Consider the following 22,246-nt stretch of genomic DNA (forward strand, 5'->3'; position numbering starts at 1 on the left):
AAAGCACCTGTAGCATCTACAGAGAGAAAGAACATGGTATGCCTCCAAAAGAGGAAAGAGTGCCCTTCCTGAAGAACAAGGGCAAAGGACTTGGGATGAATCAGAATAAACTTGACCTAACTTGCAATAGTTCCTGTGTATGGAGACTCACTTGAAAAGTACAAAGTCACAATAAAATTAAGCTCCAAATGATGCCTTTTCTGAGACTATATATCAAAATATTGGGAGCTCTTTTTATTTCTGCTTCTGGACTTTCAATATTATCTTAAATATTTTACGTGACTGTGTATTACATTTATAACTTGAAAACAGCAAAGCTATTTTCATGATGAAAAAAATGAGATTATACAACTATAAGTTCTTAAAATAGAAGAGTAGCTAAAACATTGATATTGACGCCTATAATTAATGGCACTCATTTCTTATCTTTTTGAGGCATAAAATAACAGAATCACAGATATGCTAATAACTTGTTTGGCATCAAAGATTCCATGCTCTTTCTCTTTGGCAAGCTAGATTTATTTGATCTGACTAGTTTGCAATTTCTATTTCTTGAGTTGTATAATTATTTCTTGGGAAATAAATTATAAATAATGAAACCCTTTGGAAGAGAAATATTTGATTCATGAAATTATAACAGATGGAACTAGTAAAACCTTCATATATATTCACAACACCTGCAAGAGTATATTCTGTAACAACACAAAACAAAATGAAACCTCTTTTCAGTCCTTAAAACCAGACTCTGTTTATTCAATATCTACAACTAAGAGTTTCCTCTTACAGTAGATGACTCAATGTGCCTTTTTTCTGGCGTCCTTACAGTAGATGGTTCGTTGTGCCTTTTTCTGGTGACTTTTCTTGTGCAAAGTGCCTGCTTGAACCTTCACAATGAGACAAGACTATACAACATAACATTTTGCTTCCAATATAATGGGGACTTTGACAGGAAGCCTTGATTATGTATGTGCCTATGTTTTCTTCCAATGTTGTTTCCAGAATTGTTTTTGCTTCTTTTACCTAAGGGAAAACATAGTGGAACACAGAAAGGAAAATGCACACTTGAGGTTTCAGTCGTTGCCAATAAATCTTTCTATTGGTTTAATTCTGTCACAACGGGAAATACTTGAAGAAAAGCATCCTTATCAACAAGTTTTAAAAAAACAATATTAGAGTTATCTGTATATGTATTGAATACTTGGACTCTTCTATGTGGGTATGTCATTACATTGGAAAATATTGTATGCCTTATTGTCATAATAACGCTGTGTATCACAATACTCCAAAGCTCACCTCCTCAAACAGCAATCATTTATTCATGTTCATGCAGCTGTGTGTTGGCTGGGGGTGGTCTGATCTATGATTAGATTGACTGGGCTTGCCTGCAAGCTGTGGATGGGGCACAGGTAGCCTCCACCTTGCTCACATACCTTAGACCATGCCTTATGCATGATCTTCTCAGGCTGGTGGTAAGTGTTAACTGTGCCTTCTTCCTCTTACCACATCTGCTAACGTCTCACAGGACAAGGACCAAATCCAACATCTGTGGAGCTGGGAAGTATGCTCCGCCTTGTGTCAGAAGAACTGCAGTGTCATGTGGAAAAGGGTATGGGTACATGGAATGACTAAGGCATTGCGACATTAATGCAATTTACCACAAGCTTGTTGTATTCGACATAATTATACCATGCATAATTACACAGTTTTATATATATATATATATTCCTCAGTAAGGTGTTTTATATATAGATATTATATTATATAATAATATATAATCTGAGGAATATATAGTATAGATATATATATATATTCCTCAGAAAGGTGTTTTGGCATTTATCCCTGCAACTATAATGTATCACAATTTTAGCAACTTTTGAATAAACATTTATCCACATGTCTCATGCATGGCAATTTCTCATGTATGGGTGCCGATCGTCATTGTACTTTATATCAAGGGCCACTGTGGCTTTCGCTGGATGACTGGCATCTACTTATTGCTCTGGACTGTGACATCACCCAATTATGTTTCCTAAATACTTTTTTTTCTAACATCAGTTATCAGAACTAATATTTCCAATTTTATCAGATTTTCTGAATGCACAAGAGGAAAAAATTATCTGAAAATTTGAAGACATTAATTTTGTTCCAACAGCTCTTCCATCTATCTTCCATGTCAACTATAAGCGGTTTATGTTTACATTTGTAATATCCATTGCAATGATGTATATATTACAATATCATAATTAGAAAAAAGCTGTGATGACTTGACATATCTATAAATAAAGGGCACCCATTTGAATATTCTGAACACATTTAGAATTTTAATGCTAATTACATATATCTAATTACTTTATTAGAGCTATATCTGCTAAATAGCATACGTTTGGAGCAATTATTAATTATTTAGTTATCTTTTTCATCATTATAGAATTTTTTCGAAAAAATTAAAACATTTCATTTTACTTGCTATCTTCTAAAGATATGCCACAAATTAAATGTGCAAGTCTGCCAAGAGAAAACTTTGCATAGCTACATATTGTATAAGAAGTGAATACTTTTTCAATGTGATCCATTATAATTACATAGATTTATAACTCTTAACATTAAAATTTTCAAATTTATTTTCCCTAAGTCTAGGGAAAATATGGTTTCCCCAAATTAGTGACTGAAAAGCAAAAAAAAAAAAATGCATTTATGAAATGAGAGATTAAAGAAGAGACAGTTAAACCTTATAGCTGGTAAAAAGATAAGATGCAATTATTCATTAGATAAACCATTCATTAAATAGATGTTGAACATGTGACAGTCCACTATGTTAATTGCTGGATACCTATGTAGGTAAATTGCACACCTCTTAATTTTCAAGATTCTTGTAATCAGGTGGTTCAGGGCTCTGTGGAAACATATGTGAACAGAAAATTGTGTTAAATATTTAAACACACACACATGTTACTGTGAAGGTTAATAACATATTGGGTGGACCAGGTGTGGGGTGGGTAAAAAGGAAGGTGCCTGGGATCATTGTTTTATTACATGAAGCAATTATATCAAGTAAAACATGTGTAATAGAGTATTTTCCTGAAGGAACAAGCCAATTAATGCAGAACTGATAAAAAGTGTTTATAATTTTTGTGCTCAGTTACAGACAACTGCCCAGAGCCTAGAAAGTATCCATTTTAATCCCACACTGTAGCTGATAAGAAGAGCCAGAGTCTGTACCCCTCAATCTGTTTATATGCGGCTATAATTAATATTTAAGCATCAAATTAAAACAAGCAAACAACAACAACAAAAACATTGTATAGGTTTTTTATTGTGCCCCTAAAAAAAAATCTCATATACTTAGTATCTTAAACAACACCCATTTATTAGTACACCTTACTCTAGGTCTAAAGTCCTGTACAGCATAGCTGGATTCTCTGTTCAGGGTTTCATGGGGCCAAAATCAAGGTGTTGGTGTGGACTGCCATTCTTTTCTGAGGCTCTGGGTCCTCTTCCAAGCTCCCTGATTGTTGGTGGAATTCAATTTCTTCCCACACTTTCCACCTGGCCCCGCTATCATCAAGCCAGCTTAGGTATGCAGAAATTTTCTGGTGCTTGAAATCTCTCTGCCTTTTTCTTCTGCCTTTAGGGGCTCTGTGATCATATCGCCCCCATCCAGGTTATTTTCATATATTCACAGGATTCATGGAGTGTGTGACCACCTTGGGGGCTTTTAGCTTGCCTTCAGTGAATGTACAACTTTATTTTCCCAGAATAAAAATCTGTATGAAGAAAGGAAAATAAGATAGTGGATAGCAGTTTGAGTAATGAAGTCTTTAGCTTGTTATAACGTTCTTTTGCTTCCTTTTTTCTTTCTTTCATACATGAGAGTTTTCATATGTTTTAAGGAAAAGTAGCCAAAGCAGATTGTTTGCTATCCATTTATTTGTAAAGTATAAAATATTTGATAAAAGAAGATGCCATCAATAATGGTAAGATAATTCCTCGGATTCTGGAAGCCTTTTATGAAGGAAATAGAAGTTGATTCAATACTGATATGAAGCAAATGAGAAAAGGGAATGCTTATATAAAAGGCTATGATATTAAGGATATATTTTCAATTGAAATTATCAGCCTAAAACTTTTACTATGACTGCATATGGTCCCCAGTTTTACTTCCTTAATTGAGGAAGGAGTGAATGGGTGTACTAGACCCAAGATGGAAAAGTGTTGAGGTATGAAAGAATATCCTACCACCCCTCCTCACTTGAGGTCCCTTGACACAGGTCCAGCTGCTTTGGAAGACGGGCATGAGGAAATTTAAATCAAGTTGGAGGCTATGTTTTTGGACTGTATTAAACTCTGGATAGTTGAGTGTGACTGTTGAAATTTTATTATAAATTTTCAGTGAATAATTAAGGGACAAGAAAGAGAGATCCAATATGCCATTAAAAGTAATAATTGAGACCATCTATTCAAAAATAATTGATTGGGTGGATGGAGTTGGCAATCCAAAGGAATGGCGATTCACAACAGCCTTAGGTAAGCGGAAAACAAAGAAGGGTTATATGCCAAACGAATTGTGGAGTTAAGGTGAGAGAACACAGATCTTTAGTTCTGGTTCCTGGATAGCTATGACAAGTGTATGTTTGTGTGGGTGGAAGAAGGTGGAAGGAGAGGAAGAAGAAAAACAAGGGGAAGAAATAGGAAAAACAGGAGGAGGAAGGAGAAAACGAAGAGGTAGAGGACCAGGAGGAAGAGGAGAGAGAGAAAGACTGACCACTTTGCTACTTATCTAACTATGTAGGTTAGAAATTGGACACAGACCAAACTGTTACTGATACCAGACAACAGAAAAACAGACAAAACACTAAGTTCAACTCATTCGAGCAACTCGGGATTAACTATCTTATCTTTGTCAGGATTTCTGGGGGAAAGGAGAAATTCAGATCTTTAAGAGGTACCTCTTATCCCCAGGAGTTTAAAACCTAGTGAGTTTTGAATTACTCTGCTGTTACAGGTGAACCAAGTTTTCAAACTTTCTGCCCAGGGAAAACAAAACTAATGCCGCCATTATAATGAAGAAAGAGTTTAATACTGCAAAGCAGTTAAGCCAAGAGGGTGGGAGCAATCTCTCAAATCCACCTCCCTGAAGATTCAGAGGATACGGTTCTTAAAGAGAACTTGGTGGCAGAGAAATAGAGTTTGCTGATTGGTTGATGATGCCCTGGGGTGCAGACTGTCTTCTAGTAGAGCCAGCATCTGAGAGATGGTCTCACAGACCCATAAGCCGACTTCCTGGTGTTCTGACCTGGTTGAAGTCCATCAGAGTCCAAAGTCTAAAAGTGATCTCAAGTACCATTCTTCAGCTTAGCAAGACATGCTACCTATCAAAAAAAAATCCCAGAATTTTCAAATACTCTTACTGGCCCTGAAACATGAGGGAGGCAGTTCGGGAGGAGGATGTGAGGAGATGTGGATTCCCTGAAGATTGAAGTCAGTTTTTTCCTTTAGTCAGGCCTTTGTCCTCAAGCAGTTTTAGGTCCACCGTTTAAGAAAGAATGTATTGGTACGTGAAGGACATGGGGGTGATTTTATACAGGCCATCTCACTATCACCATTTTAAATAGCGATAGTCAGTACAGCACAGTTTAGCTATGAGTTACAGGGATTGAGCATTTTCTTCATACTGAAAGTAGTGAAGATTGTATGATCACGGGCTTCAGAGTCCAACGGAGCATCCCTTTGACCTCTGCTCACTAACACTGTGACCTCAGTCAAGCTGTGTAACTCCTCTAAAGTTCAATTTCCAAAAGTTGTGTGAAAACACAGCAGGTATGATAAAAGACAGATGCCCAGTCCACGCAATATGTGTTGAGTCCTTCTGTGCTTCATAATCTATTCTGCTGTTATAGCCAGTGCCTGTGGTAGTCAGCCTCTGAGAGGGCCCACGACGGTCTCTATCCTGGAGTTAATGCCTTTGTGCAATCCCTTCTACTTGAGCGTAGTCTGGATCCAGTTACTCACTTCTGAGGAATACAAAGAGGTAAACACATTGGAAGGCACTGGTTTGATTAAGTCATCAAAAGGCTGTAGATTTTGCCTTGGAGATCTCTCCACACTTGCTCTCTCACTCTCTCAAATACCTTGCTAGAAAATGAAGTAAGCTGCCACCAGGTTCTGACTTGGAAGCAGATCTGCCAAACCTTGAGATAACTGCGGTCCCAGTTAACACCTTGTCTGGAATCTCTTGAAAGACCTGGAGTCAGAAGCACCCAGGTAAGCAAGAGTCTTTCTCAATAGAAATTGTTAAACAATAAATATCTCATTTTGTAAAAGTCATATTTGGACGTCATTTGTTACATAGAAATCAGTAAAAATACACATAGTGCCCACATTTAAAAGAGATTAGTGCCATAAAATGCACAGCAAATGTGATTACAGGGGTTGATATTTGTTTATGGGTAATATTATAAACAAAAGCCAAATGCCCAAACAGCCTAGAAAATAGAATTACTTTCATTAAAAGGCAACAACACTCATTGCCTAAAATATTCTTCACATTTCAAAAAACCGGAGAAAAAGTGAGCCTCACAGCACAGGGGGAGATTGTAAGATACTCAGATGACTTACAGAGCCATGAGTTCTTTTCATACCTCCCTCAGCTTCCCTAGTATATTGATATGGTATTTTTTTCACCAAGTCCATTCTAATAAAATCTGAAAGATGTCATCTAAGTAAGTTCAAGGTGTTGATCTTTCTGTAGTGTATATTTCAAAAAAAATGCTGATATTCCAAAAGACTCTACTTTGCTTCTGTTTTATAAATATAATAAAAATAAAAGAATCATTAGAATTAGAGATTAAAAAATTTTTAAAGAGCAAATATTTATTGGTATACAAATATATTGTTAAAGGGTTGACAAGTAATGTTTCTTTAACTTTACTTCATTTTTAACTGAAATTACTATTAATGTTTACAGCTGACAAGAAGTGACAGTGAGTCCCAATTATTCTCACCTCCTGGTGTTCACACCTTGGTGCAATTGTCTCCCCTTGAATATAAGTAGAAATTGATTTGCTTCTAAAAAATAAAATTTAGCAAAGATAATGACATGTCTTTTTTACAATTATGTTCATTACACAATACTCTGTCACAGCCAATAGACTTAGAGGCTTTCTTTGCTGATTTGGTGTTGGAGAGAGAATCCCACGTGGTAAGAGATTGTAGATATCCTCTAGCAACCAACCCTTCCAATCATGCAGCTGTAAAAAAAAAAAGAATTCTATAAACAATATGATGAACTTGGAAGCAGATTCTGCCCCAGTCATGCATGCAGATGAGAATGCAGCCCAAAAACAATTTGATTGTAGCTTAGTAAGACTCTGAGCAGAGACACAAAATAAATTATGCCCAAACTGGTGTCCCCTTGAAACTGTGAGATGATAAATGTGTGCTGGTTTAAGTGTAGTTTGTAGCAACTTGCTTTTTATCAACAGAAAACTAAGAGAGACCGAATAGAAATTAGATAGAAATCTGGAATAAAGTACCTCCAAAATCCTGTCTGCTTTGTTTATATCATCAACTTTTTTTTTAAAGTTATTCAATTACTCTGTGTATTAGAGTCCTCCAGAAAAGGAAAACCTACAGAAAATATATGCACACGTGCACACACACCCACGTGTGTGTGTGTATATATGTATATATATTTATAATTGTAATATATTTATAAAATAATTTATAATAAGGAATTGGCCCACAAAATTATGGAGGCTGAGAAGTTCCAAACTCTATAGTCAGCAGGTTGGAGACCCAGGAGAACTAATGGTAAAGTTCCGTTCTGAGTCCAGGTGACCAATGTCAAACTAAAGCAGCCGGGTCCCTGAATTTCTCTCTTACTCAAATTTTTTGTTCTAGTTGAATCTTCATTTGATTGCATAAGGGCTATCCACATTAGGGAGGGCAATTTGCTTTATACAGTCTGCTGATTCAAATGGTAATATCATCCAAAGGGACCCTCACTGGCACACCCAGAATAATATTTGACCCAAAATCTGGGAAATCAGTTAAAGTGACACATAAAATGAATCATCACAGCATCTCCACCAGTGGAACATAATATGGAAATATTATTCTCATTCTATAGTTAATAAGAATGATGATGTCAATTTTTGCAGATTCCTTTGTATAATCAACATATTTTTCCACAATTACCCTTTGTATGTTTATTAATGTCTTTAAAAGACAATCAGAGAGAAACTCAAGAGATTTCTATTCTAACCACCTACATTATTATTGTGAGCTGCTATGTATGAAATTCTATTTTATTCCAGTGGCATACATGGCCTATAGGAACAATCTTAAAATTAAAATAACATCACAAATTTTTTAAAAGCTACTATTTGCATTTTATAGATGAGAAAACAAAATTGGAGTTATGAGGAAGTTTTCTATCAAATGAAAGCATAAGCATTTAAATCCAAGTTTCTCCAGTCCTAAAACTAGGGGCTTATTTCTTTGTGCTTCTAATACATAGCATCCCAATAATAAACACATATTAAAAATAAACAAATATGCCAGGTTCGGTGGCTCAGTCTGTAATCCCGCACCTTTGGGAGGCTGAGGTGAGTGGATTGCCTGATCTCGCGGGTTCGAGACCCGCCTGGGCGGCAAGACCTCATCTCTACAATAAATCAAAAAACCAGCCGGGTGTTGTAGCGCATGCCTGTAATTCTGGCTACTTGGAAGGCTGAGGCAGAAGGATCACCGGAGCCCAGCAGGTCGAGGCTACGGTGGCCGGGAGCGGCCATTGCACTCCAGTCTGGGTGACAGAGTGAGACTCCAACTAAAAAAATTAAAATTTTAATTTAAAAATTTTAAAAAATAAAGAAATAAGAACTATCATTTGTCTCCCATTTTTTATTTTTAATGATAGAAAGACCTTTATTTTCTGATGGATTGTGCAATGATTATTTCAGGACCTCAGCATAAATAAAATAAAAATTTCTACACATTTCTTAGACATAGTCAGTCTAATGACAGGTTTTTTAGTTGACTAGTAAGAAGGATAATGGTTATTTTTGCTCATGATTTTAATTTAATATTGCTACATTGCAGCATTTAATAAACTTTTGGTGTCTTTCAACTTACATTTTCTCACTACTGGTAATTTTATTCTCAAATTCCCACAGAAAAAGAATAAAGAAGAGATTTATAGTATAAGTCTGTTTGGGTTTTTTTTTTCTTTCTGTATTTATATATTAATTCCAAGAGGTCATAACATTTCTCATTAGTGACTTACAAAAGCTAGAAGGGCTTCTTCCTTAACATTGCTTATTATTACTCCCACCTACATGATTAATTTGACATATTTAATGACATAGTCACTGAGTTAGCCTTTACTCTATTTTATAATCCAGATATATTGACTTGGTGAAGGTTAATATTTCTCCAAGATGCCTACCTTTTTTATATACTTTTTTCAATTACAGCTTAGAAAATTTTCTGTCCTCTGTCCTATGATAACTAAATTTGAGTGATATGCTGAAACTGGCTTGAGGAGTTTTGAGGAAGGTGGCTGCTAGCATCACTTCTCAACTTTTCAATGTCAGCAATGTCACACACAGCTTGAAATCTGCACAGTGGGAGTATTGAGATCACAGGAAATGGTAGATGGTACAAATCAGTACTTAAATTTTCAGAAAAACCACCTTATTGCAAATTATTGTTCATGGGAAAAATTAAAATAACTCAAAGTATTTTCTACTTAAAATAGGATTAAATTTGGAAAGTGCTAACTATAAAATATTAAATTTGGTGAATATATTAAAATATGTGCAACTTAGCATATTTTAGATGAATAAATCAAGGTTTTCTGAACCACTACAATGAGAAAATTACAGAAAATTTTGAGTCGGAGTATTGGCCATTTGGAAGAGAAACAGTTGCCATGTTTATTTGGTAGACAACTGGGTCTGTAAAGCCAAAGGACAATGCCAAGTGTAAGTGAATTTTATTTTAAATGATATTCTCATAATTTATTTTTAAAAGTTAGCTGTTAGCCTGTCGAATTGCCCTTGCCCTACTCACCATCATAAAAATAAGAGGAGAAAAGGGGCCAAACGAAGAGAAAATTATGCCAATTTTCATAAATTCACTACATGACAATTCCAAAGAGTTAACATGTCAGTTTATGAATAGTGAGTACATCTAGGATAAAGAAAGTACTTTGACAGATGGACTAAGATGAAATAGAGAGGAATTTTTGCAGAAATGTAAAATACTTTAAGTGGAACCATCTTGCATTACAGTTTTAAGTACAAACCTTATTTATGTCAAGGATAATCTAGTGTGGCTCTTCTACTTAGCTCCAAGAGAAAAAATCCATGGTGAAATGAGATGTATTTTATAAAGATGACTGCTAGTATAACTTCTGTGGAAAACAATTTGGTAATTCCTAAAAGATCTAAAAATTGACCTTCCATATGACCCTGCAATCTCCATACTGGGAATATACCCAGAGGAACTCAAATCACTCTATAAAAAAGATACCTGCACACGCATGTACTGTAGCATTATTCACAATTGCAAAAACATGGAACCAACCATGGTGTCCGTTGAAAGATGACTGGATAAAAAATGTGGTGCATATACACTATGGAATATTACACAGCCAGAAAGAAGGAAAAAATTATGAACTTTGCAGCAATTTGGATGGACTTAGAAACAAAGAACTGAGTACCACATATTCTCACTCATATGCCGACCTTTAACAATTATCCTAATACTATATGAAAGGGATTGGCAGTAGTGGGAAACTGACAGGGGAGGGGGTGGAGAAACACCTCATTATTAAGGGTACCTGCATAATGACCATTTGTATACAGAACCCTGATAGTTTCCCACATCTTAAAAAAAAAATGAGATATTACCTCATACCAGTCAGAATGGCTAATATTAAAGTCAGAACAACAGATATTGGCATTGCTTCAGATCAAAAGGAGCACTCATTGGTGGGACTGTCACCTAGCTCACCTCTGTGAAAAACAGTATGGATACTTCTCAAAGAACTAAAAATCGAATTACCATTTGACTCAGCAATGCCACTACTAGGGATCTTCCCAGAAGAAAAGAAATTACTAGATAAGAAAGATGCCTGTACTCATATGCACATTGCAGCACTATTCACTATAGTAAAATCATAGAACTAACCTAAGTGCCCACCAATGATTGACTGGATAAAGAAAGTGTTCTATATAGACATCATGGAACACTACACAACCATAAAAAATGAAACAATGTCCTTTGCAGCAACATGGATGGAAATATCATCCTAAATTATCTAACTCAACATCACATGGTCTTACTTATATGCTAAATGGTCACAAATATGGAACTGACAGACACAAGACATCAGTAAGTTGAGGGGCAGACCAGGGTTATGGTTCGGAAACTATCTATTGGATACAATTCTCACTACCTGGGAAACTCCTGAGGTCCAATCCCCACCACTACACTACATTATCCATACAACAAAAATGCACTTGAACCCTCCTGATTCTAAAATTTAAAAAGAAAAAAAATACTGTGTTAGATACAAGGGAAAAAAAATGTCATATTAAGCTACTAAACGACTCATTTTGCTTTAACAAAGTGAGACCAAAATGGGCAGCTACAATGAGTTAACATTTAGTTGGAAAGTTAAGCAACTTCTCTCTGTTAAAGGAAGTAAAATTAAATAAATTTAACATATTGAAGTATTCTTTAAGAGTTAACTTCTAAATAAAATTCCATCAAAGCATTGCATGTTTGCAATTTATTATTTATTAATTAGTTCAATCTGTTAACCATATAATAAACTAACAACTATTTCTAGCTCAAACAGACATAATTATCATCATAAATATTACACAATAGACTGGAAAACCACAGAGGTGAATTTTTCCAAATTAAAGATAACAGTTGAGAAAAGCTAAACCACTAATTGCTTTAAGTTATTAAAGTTATAGATTTAAGCAATTGGTTTAAGAGTTTGAACAAAGTAGGTTTATTTATGACCTGAGGTTAGGCTAAATAGAGAAAGGTAGTAAAGTGTTTATTAAAAAAAATTAAAAATCTGCATTCACCACATGTGATAGCATCATGGTTTCATCATGTCATTTTTGTACCAATTCTCTGTTCCCCTTTACTTTCTAAGATCTGTGGAAGAGCCAGAGTTAGCCAAACTTGAGGTCAAGGGTCCCCAGATTGCCAGGTACATGCAATTCTTCTCACACTAGCTGTACATTCAGGGTCCCCAGGTTCACTCTCACTTCAGATCAACCAACTGGCTCTAGAAATGCGGATCCCCACAAATCCCTCAAGAGTCACCCAGGACCTAAGAAAACACTATACTTATGTAGGAACAGAAGGTTATAATACCGTTCCTCATCCACTGTAAGGGTCATGACCAAAACTATGACAAAAGACAGGTTAACAAAAGAAAAGCATAACATATTTATCTAATCAAAGCTTTATATTGCATCGGAGTCATCAGAAATGAAGGCTCAAAGACCTAGAGAAAATTCTATTTTTATGCTTAGGTTCAATGAAGAATGGAAAGCCATGCAGAAATGTGGTTAGACAACAGAGTGAGACCTCATGGAAATAGACTGAGGGGAAACCCAGCAAGTCCCATTCAGATTCTTCTTGGCCTCTCTGTATAGCATTTCTGCCTCCCAGCTATCCGACTGGACCCCTCTGGAATAAGGGTCTTCAATGGAAAAGGGAGAAGAGAGAGAGAGAGTGACCTTTCTAGGCTTTATACTTGCTTTGTGGGAGAAGAGTTTTAATTTCTATGACCTTCCTGGGGGAATAGGAATCATGGTTTCTGTCACTCATATTGGGTGGAGAAAGAGACAAGAGATCAGGGCTATGGGAGAAGTTCAGAGAAACCTGATATCTGAGTCTCTTCCAGTCTCCAGTTAAAAGTACTCCACATGCAAAGCACCATAATCTGAGGGATCATCCTCTGAGCCTCAACACTTACAATCACAGTTTGATTATACAAAAGAAAACAAATCAGAATTACCCCAAATAAAAGATGCATAGGATAGACTCTGGAGTGGGGAGGGTTACAACTAGGAAGATTCCCTGCCTTTCTGATGTTCTGCCCCTCCAGGTATTGATGATGGCAGCGCTCAAAGTATTGCACAGGGGAAGCTCGCCCAAGCTTCTCTGATGCCCGGAGTTTTTATTTAGGTTTCTTTATGTGGGCATAGTTGAATCGGGTATTGTCCAAATAGATACACTTGATCTCTACCCTCCCATCCCCAAAGGTAGAATTGATTTCCTAAGTCCCAAAGACAAATCCCCTGTATTCCCATCACTGGTCTTTCTGGTTGGTGTCACTCTGAATCATCTTGTTCATATAAACAATTGTGTCCTCTGAGGCACCCACCATAAGTAGCAAAGACTTGTCTATCTCAGGAAATTCCAAGAGTTACGAGTCACCTCGTAGGAACCTAGACATTGACCAGACCACTCTTTGTGTAAAGTTAATGTTTCACTACACAGATATCAAAAAGAAACTCTGTCTTTTGAACATTGTATTCGAAGAACCTAGAATTATATGCGGCCTATCATCAATATCTCAATATAAAATTGTCAAGTGTTGAGTAAAATTGAAAGAAGAATGAAAGGGAAGGAGGAGAAAAGAGGGAGGGAGGGAGGGAAGAAATTGTTTCCATTAGAATTATATTTATAGCCAGGCTCGGTGGCGCAGCCTGTCATCCCGCGCCTTTGGGTGGCTGAGGTGAGTGGATTGCCTGAGCCCACGGGTTCGAAACCTGCCTGGGCAGCGAGACCTCATCTCTACAATAAATCAAAAAATCAGCCAGGTGTGGTAACGCATGCCTGTAATTCCGGCTACTCGGAAGGCTGAGGCGGAAGGATCACTGGAGCCCGGCAGGTCGAGGCTGTGGTGGCCAGGAGCGGCCACTGCACTCCAGTCTGGGCGACAGAGTGAGACTCCAACTCAAAAAAAAAAAGAATTATATTTATCTGCATTGTTGTCTCATTGGCACGTATTTGTCCCATTGTTCGTTGGGGTATTTTTTTTTCTTAAGTAATAAAGAAGTGTGAAGTCTGTTGCCTTTTGTTAAAGGTCATCTGTTAAATGTGTCTTGCTTCTGTCTTTCTGTCTTTCTTTCTCTTTTTTCTCCTGATTACTTTCCCCCATTCAAACTGATCACTTAGTAAACTCATGCGGGGTAAGTTTCCTACCACAGTGAGGTCAGGCAAACTGTTTATAATTCATGATGTTCTATCAATTCTTATTGCTAGTGTAAACCTCATTATCCCTATTGCAACATGGCTTTACAACCACTTTCTTCGGGACAGTCAAACCTTTCTTACAAGCTTGTACCTCTCATGAAGATCACGCTTTGGCTTTACAGGATGGAGTATGATACCGAAAAGGTAACCCTTACCTAATCTGTGCTGACTATAATTTACACGCGGCACGTTTCAACACCACAGTCATGATGCACAACATCAATTCTAAGAGCTCCAGAATCTGTTGCTTTCAATGCCAGAAGTGAAAAAGACAACACCTGTCAAAAGTTGCATTAAAAATTTAGAGGCACTAATATCGTCTAGCAGCTCTCTCACTTTTGCTGGCTTCTGTTAGCTTGTTAGGTAATGCAATGTAATTGAGACATTGAAATCAGTTTTTTTATATCTGAAAATATTTTATTTCTTTTTTATTTTACTTGGATTTCTGGGTCCGTGTGAGAATTTGCTACGTCAGTCAATTGCATGCAGATGAGGTTGGGGTTTCTAGGCAGCCCTCCCTCCCCCCAGGAGTGAACATGGTACCCAGTGGGCCTTTGCCCCTCTTCCTTCCGTCCCCCCATTAGCAAGATCCAGAGTCAATTGTTCCCACATTTCTGCTTAAACAATGTTTAGGGCTCGCTTATATAAGTGAGAACATATGATATTCAGTTTTTTTGTTTGTTCACTGGCCTGTAGTTTTCTTTCCTTGTTAGGTCTTTGCTATTTTGGTATATCAGGATGCTACTGGCTTCATGGAATGAGCTAGGGAGAAATCTTTTCCTCTCAATTGCCTGGAATATTTGCAATAAAATTGTTATCAGCTCCTTCTTGCATGTCTTGTAGAATTCAGCTGAGAAATCATCTGACCCAGGGCTTTATTAGTAGGAAGGTTTCTTCTGAGTCAATTTCTTGGATTGTTATCGGTTTGTTTATGGTTTCAATTTCTTCCTGTTTTAATCTTGGGAAGGTATGTGATGCCAGGAATTCCTCCATTTCCTCCAGGTTTTCTAGTATATTTGCATAGTTTATAATAATATTTGATAATATTTAGTATTTCTTCAGGGTGAATTGTAACATCACCTTTTTTGTTTCTAATTCTATTTATTCAAGTTTTCTCTCTCTCAATCTCTCTCTCTCTCTCTCTCTTTCTCATTAATCTGCCCTAACATTTGTCAATCTCACTTATTCTTTCCAAAGAACCCTTTTGTCGTCTCTTTGATTTATGTGTTTTGTTTTGTTTTGCTTTGTTTTTTGTCTCTATTTTGTTCAACTATGACTTTATTTTCATGTATTTCCATTTTTCTACTACTTCTGAGATTAAATTGCTATTGACAATTCAGCTCTCTTTTTGTGTGTGTAAGATTATATTGTTTACTTGAGATACCTCTCTCTGTATATCTGTATACAATGCTATAAACTTCACTCTCGGCACTGATTTTAAGGTATCCCAGAGGATTTGATGTTTTTTATCTTTATTTTCATTTGTTTCTAGGAATATTTTTGTTTCTGTCTTTACTTCTGCATTAACCCAAAAGTCATTCAAAAGTATGTTGTCTAATTTCCAGAATTTTTGTGTGTTTTGGGGGGAGGGAATTCCTGCTGGTGATTATACTTATTTTTATTCTACGGTGGTCTGAGAAAATGTTTGGTATAATTTTTACCTTTTAAATTTGTTGACACTTGATTTATGTCCAAGTATGTGATCGATCTTGGAGTACCTTCCATGTGCTAATGAGAATAATGTATATTCTGAGGGTGAAGTGTTCTGTAGATATCTATTAGGTCAAGTTGGTCATATGTCAGTTAAGAGTCCTTATTCCCTTGTTAACTTTTTGCCTCAATCATCTAAGTTTATTAGTGAGGTATTAAAATCTCCAGCTATAATTGTACAGTTGTCTATGTGAATAAATGGATAAGTACCTCTCTCTCTCTCTCTCTCTCTCTCTCTCTCTCCTTTTTTTTTTCTTTTTTTTTCCTTTTTTTTTTTTTTTTTTTGCATATGCCTGGAAGATCTTTCTACAATCCTTTACCATGAGACCTTGAGTCTGTGGGTGTCATCGCAGTGACATAAGTTTCCTGAAGGCAGCAGAAGGATGAATCATGCTTTCTTATTTAATGTGCCACTCTATGCCTTTTGGGTAGTGTATTCAGTTTGTTCACATTTAAGTTTGTTATTGATAAATGAGGGTTTGTTCCTGTCATATTGATATTAAGAGACTGCTTTGCTTTTTAGATATTGTGGCTGATTTGTATGGTCTGTAAACTATGTGTTTGTCTATGCCTTTGGGATGGGTAAAACCATTTTTTCGCTGATGTACTGAGAATTTTCTTAAGTGTCTCCTGAAATGGTGGTCTTGAGGTAGCATAGTCTCTTAGGGGCTCAATGTCTGGAAAGGATTTTAATGGCCCTTTGTTAATGAAGCTTAGCTTGGAAGTTATTGACTGGAATTGCTTGTATTTAAGAACATTAATGATGGCACCTCAGTACCTGCTAGGTTGTAGGATTTCTGCTGAGAAATCTGCTACAATTCTGATGGGTCTTCCTTTAAATAGTCTGTTTCTTCTCTAGCTGCCGTTAGGATTTTTTTCTTTAGTGTGCACTTTGTGGAGATAAAATATTTTGTCTCATGGGTAACACCTCGCAGGAGTTCTCTGAATCTCTTACATCTGCGTGGCTGGCTTTCTATTGAGATGGGGGATATTTTCTTGGATGACTTCTGGGAAGTCTTGTTTCAGGGTGTTCTCGGTTTCTTCTTCACTCTCAGGGGTGTCAATCAACAATATATTTGGTATTTTTACATAATCCCAAATTTCTCATAGACTTTGCTCATTATTCCTAAGCTTTCTCTTCTTGTTTTTGTTGGTCTGTGTTAGTTCAGTAGTTCAGTTCTCATGCTCCGAGATTATTTCTTCTGCCTGGTAAATTCTGCTGTTGAGGCTTGCTGTTGTATTAGAAATTCTTGAAAATAATCATTCATTTCCAGAAGTTCAGATTGGACCTGTCTTATAATGGCCAGCTCAACTTTCGCTTTCTGTACTGTTTGTATGGCCTGAAGGATCTATGGGTCTACCTTCTCAGGGATCTCATTGAGTTTCTTTGTCATTCACAGTCTAAATTCTATGCTTATCATCGGTGACTGGTCATCCTGGATGGATTCCATTGCTTGGAGTCTGGGAAACCCTTTTGTGCGTGTCAACTCATTAAGGATCTGGGGATGGCTGCTATCTTGGTGCTGGTTCTACTTCATCTGTGAGAGCAAACTTTTCTCTTCTTATTTCGTGTTTCCTTGTTTTAGTTTTATATGGTTGCTACTGTTGGGGTTGGCATGTGTGAGATTTTGATTTTTTGTCTCACAGGATATTCCCATGCTGTGGTGCACACCCACCCCCTTCCCTTAAGGGTGGTAACTCTTGAGGGTCCAGCCACTGTGAGTCCTGCCACTCTCCTGGGCATGGCTGCTCTATGAGGCTGCCACCATTTGGTGAGGGGTAGAGAGTGCTTGCAAGATATCCAGTGATATAAAGGGATAACTCTCCCTAAGCAAAGTCGGCTGCCAACGTCTCTGGAAGGATCCCACCAGAGATACTCTCCGATGCCTTGGTCTATGAACTAATCTGCAGGATGTACGGTGACATGGACTTTGTTCTTATCTCCTTCTTAATTGCTGTATAATTATTATTTCAGATGTTGCAAATGGGCTGTTCCGGCTGACCTCTAACCAGAGCTGGTGCTTGCAGTAGACAACCAACAGTGATGATGTCTGTGGGTTTTATTACTTGACCTTTATTTCCCTACAGAAGTGTGCAGATGGCCCAGGTGATGGGTTATGGGAGCTTTCAAAGTTCCTCTGTCCCTGGAGTTTCATGGGGAGTGGAGAGAAAAAGCTGGTTGGAGAGGACTATGTCAGACGGGACTGCTCTCCAGCTCCCCACCCGTGGACAAATGTCTACCCCAATGGGAATGGATCTACCGGTCACTGTAACCACACTGCAGGGATGGTTGAGCCATCCCTGTCATACAATAGAGTTCACAAGGGGAAAGAGAAGTTACTAGGATGACAGTTCCTTGACCACAACCCTGAGTCCTCTTCCCCTGTCTGCCCAGGGAACTCAAAGTTTCTTTCGGTGACAATGTATTTCTGGTGGGCTGCTTCTGACTGGTCCATGTTCCAGCTCCTCCCCTGTGCACACTCAGTGAGAATTTGGAAGGATGCTGTGTCCTCTAGTTGTTGTGGCAGAATTGCAGTAATGGCAGAGTCTCCGCGACACAAATGAGTGCACCTAAGGAGAGAAAGGTTATCAGGGTAATAGGGCTCCTCCTGGCTCCCTTTCTGTTGCTAGAAACTGGCCACTTTCAGAACTCAAAAGTTCTTTCAGCAATAGGGTTTCTTGCTGCAGCTTGCCCCAAACGGTAAGTGCCAGCTGTGGTGGAATTTGCTCTTCAGACAAATAAAGGATGCTGGCATTCTCAGCTCCACATGGACTCTGGTAGCACAGGCTGTGCTATACTCAATTCATTTCCCATGTGGAATGGGCATCCCTTGAGGCTCAGGGACCCTCCCTGTTCATGGCGGGGATGTCAAGTTTCGAATTTCCCACACTCACCATTTCCCCATGACCGGAGGCCACTCTCTGATACCAAGGCAATTTGGGTGGGGAGGGGGTTTCCTGGCTCCAAAATAGGTTGCTTATTCTCTCTCCTCCCTGTTTTCTATGGGTACCCCTGTTTTTCTGCAGGTTGTGGGGTGTTTCATCAACTGCTGGGGGTCTCCAAGTGCAGGACTCTCTACCTTGCTGCCACAAGAAACTTTGAGTTCCGCGGGTGGACAGGGAAAGAGGACTCAGGGTTGTGGTCGAGGAACTGTCATCCTAGTAACTGCTCTTTCCACTTGTGAACTCTGTTGTACAACAGAGTTGGCTTGACCATCCCTACAGTGTGGCTACAGTGACCAGGAGATCCATTCCCATTGGGGTACACATTTGTGCACACAGGTGGGGAGCTGGAGAGCAGTCCTATGATAGAGACATTGGTTGGCAGCTTCAGGGTGTCCACCTTTCCCCTTCACCCCAGATTATTTGAAACATGTTTGTAGAAATAACAAAAACAACACAGAATCCGATGTCTGAGCCATATTTCCTGGGTTTATATAATAACTTTTTAAATGTGTAAATATTATTAGCATCTGAAATTATTGCACTAGTTGTGAGAAATAGTGATTATTGCATAGCTGTGTATAGTGTTTTCTCTTTTTTCAGATATATAATTATTTATTTTCATTTTTATTATAAAGATGTGGGGTACAATTCAGGGTTAGGTATATAAACATTGATTATGCAGGCATCCTTCTTGATGAGGTGTGCCCCTCCCTCCCCTAGCAGTTTCCCTCAACTGCCAATCCCAACCCCCCTCCCCTGACAGTTTCCCATTACTGCCAATGCTTTCTTATAGTATTATAATTGTTCAAGATCCACTTATGAGTGAGAACATATGGTACTCTGTTCTTTGTTTCTGTGATAGATCACTGAGTATGATCGACTCCAAATCCATCCAAGTTGCTGCAAAGTTCGTATATTTGTCCTTCTTTATGACTGCATAATATTCCATTGTGTATATGCACCACGTTTTCTTTATCTAGTCCAGCATTGATGAGCAACATGGTTGGCTCCATGTTTTTGCTATTGTGAATAGCACTGCAACAAACATACGTGTGCAGGTATCTTCTTTTGTAGAATGATTTGAGTTCCTCCGGGTATATTCCCAATAGAGGAATTGCTGGGTTATATGGAAGGTCAGTTTCTAGTTCTTTCAGAGATAGCCACGCTGTCTTCCAAAGAGGTTGTACTGGTTTGCATTCCACCAGCAGTGTAGAAGTGTTACTTTTTCTCCACATCCCTGCCAGTATCTGCTGTTTTTTTGTTTTATTAATGATGGCCATTCTTACAGGGGTTAGGTGGTATCTCAAAGTGGTTTTGATTTGCATTTCTCTGATGATGAGTGAGGATGAGCACTTTATCATGTGTCTGTTGGCTGCCCCGATATCTTCTTCTGAGAAGTGTCTATTCATGTCTTTTGCCCACTTTGTAATGGGGCTGTTTGTTTTTTTCTTTTCTGCACACTTTAGTTCCTTGTGGATCCTAGCTGTTAGGCCTTTGTCAGATATACAGTTGGCAAATAATTTTTCCCATTCTGTGGACTGTCTCCCTGCTCTCTTGATGGTTTCTTCTGAAGCTCATTAGTTTGATGAGGTCCCACTTGTCTATCTTATTTCTTAAGGTATTGGCCTTTAGGGTTCTGAATAGGTATTGGTTGCCAGTTCCAATTTCCATAGTGGTGTCTCCTGCATTTTCTAGGATTCCTACAGTTTGAGATTTCACATTTAGCTCTTTGATCCATTTAGAGTTAATTTTTGTGAATGGTGATAGGTGGAGGTCCTGTTTCAATCTTCTGCATGTAGTCAGCCAGTTTTCCCAGCACCATTTACTGAACAGGTTCTCCTCTCCCCAGTGGTTGTTGTTGGAGGCCTTGTCAAAGATGAGTTGTTTGAAGAGTTGAGGCTTTGCTTCCAGAATCTCTATTCTGTTCCATTGGTTTACGTGCCTGTTCTTGTACCAATAACAGACTGTTTTGATTACTGTAACCTTATAGTAAAGTTTGAATTCTAGAAGTGTGATGCCTACTGCTTTGTTTCATTTACTAGGGACTGTTTTGGCTATTCGTGGTCATTTATGTTTCCATATAAATTTCTACATTGTCATTTCTGGGTCTGAGAAGAATGCTGTAGGTAACTTAATGGGGATTGCATTGAATCTGCAGATTGCCTTTGGTGAGACGGACATTTTAACAATGTTGATTCTTCTTTTCCATGAGCATGGAATATTTTTCCATTTGTTTGTGTATTCTTGGATTTATTTGAGCAGTGTTTTGTAGTTCTCGTTGTAAAGGTCTTTCACGTCTCTGTTTAGGAAGATGCCAAGGTATTTCATTTTTTGTGTATGTGTGGCCATTGCTAATGTGATTGTGCTTTTTATTTAGTGTCTGCCTGCTTGTTGTTGATGTATAGGAATGCAACTGTCTTTTGCACATTTGTTTTTTACCCTGAGACTTTGCCAAAGTCCTTTATCAGTGCAAGCAGGTTTTTGACAGATAATACTGGATTATCAAGGTATAGGATCATATCATCAGCGAAGAGGGATAACTTGACTTGCTCTTTTCCTATTTGGATACCCCATTTTCTTCTCTTGTCTAATTGCCTGGGCAGTTAGAACTTCCAACACAATATTGAACAAGAGGGGTGAGAGTGGGAAGCCTTGCTTTATTCCAGTTTTCAGGTGAAATGTTTCCAGTTTCTGTCCTTTTAGCAATGTGCTAGCTGTGTGTTTATTGTTTATGCTTGATTTATGGCCAAGGATGTGATCAATCTTGGAGTATGTTCCACGTGGTTGTGAGTAGAATGTATATTCTGTGGTTGTTAGGTGGAATAATCTGTAGATATCTATTAAGTTCTTTTGGTCAAGTGTCAAGTTTAGGTTCTGGATCTCCTTTGCTGATTTTTTGCCTCAATGATCTGTCTAGGGCTGTCAGTGTGGTATTCAAGTCCCCTGCTATAATAGTGTTAGAGTTCATATCTCTTTTTAGTTTACTTAGTAGTTGTTTTATACATGCTGGTGTTCCTGTGTTGGGTGTGTATATGTTTAGGATGGCTGTTACTTGTTGATGGATTGAACTTTTATCAATACGTAGTGTCTTTTTGCATCTTTTTAAATTTTTAATAGCTTAAAGGTTGTTTTGTCCGATATGAAGACTGCAATTCCTGCATTCTTTTGTTTTCCATTTGCCTAGAAACTTGTTTTACAATCTTTAACTTTGAGTCTGTGTGCTTCCTTTGAAGTGAGATTAGTCTCCTGGATGCCGCAAATAATTGGGTCATGGTTTCTTATCCAGTCTGTCATA

Source organism: Carlito syrichta, unplaced genomic scaffold (genome assembly GCF_000164805.1).
Source record: "Carlito syrichta isolate Samal-C Ts95f unplaced genomic scaffold, Tarsius_syrichta-2.0.1 Scaffold314006, whole genome shotgun sequence".
In the NCBI taxonomy this organism is placed as follows: domain Eukaryota; kingdom Metazoa; phylum Chordata; class Mammalia; order Primates; family Tarsiidae; genus Carlito; species Carlito syrichta.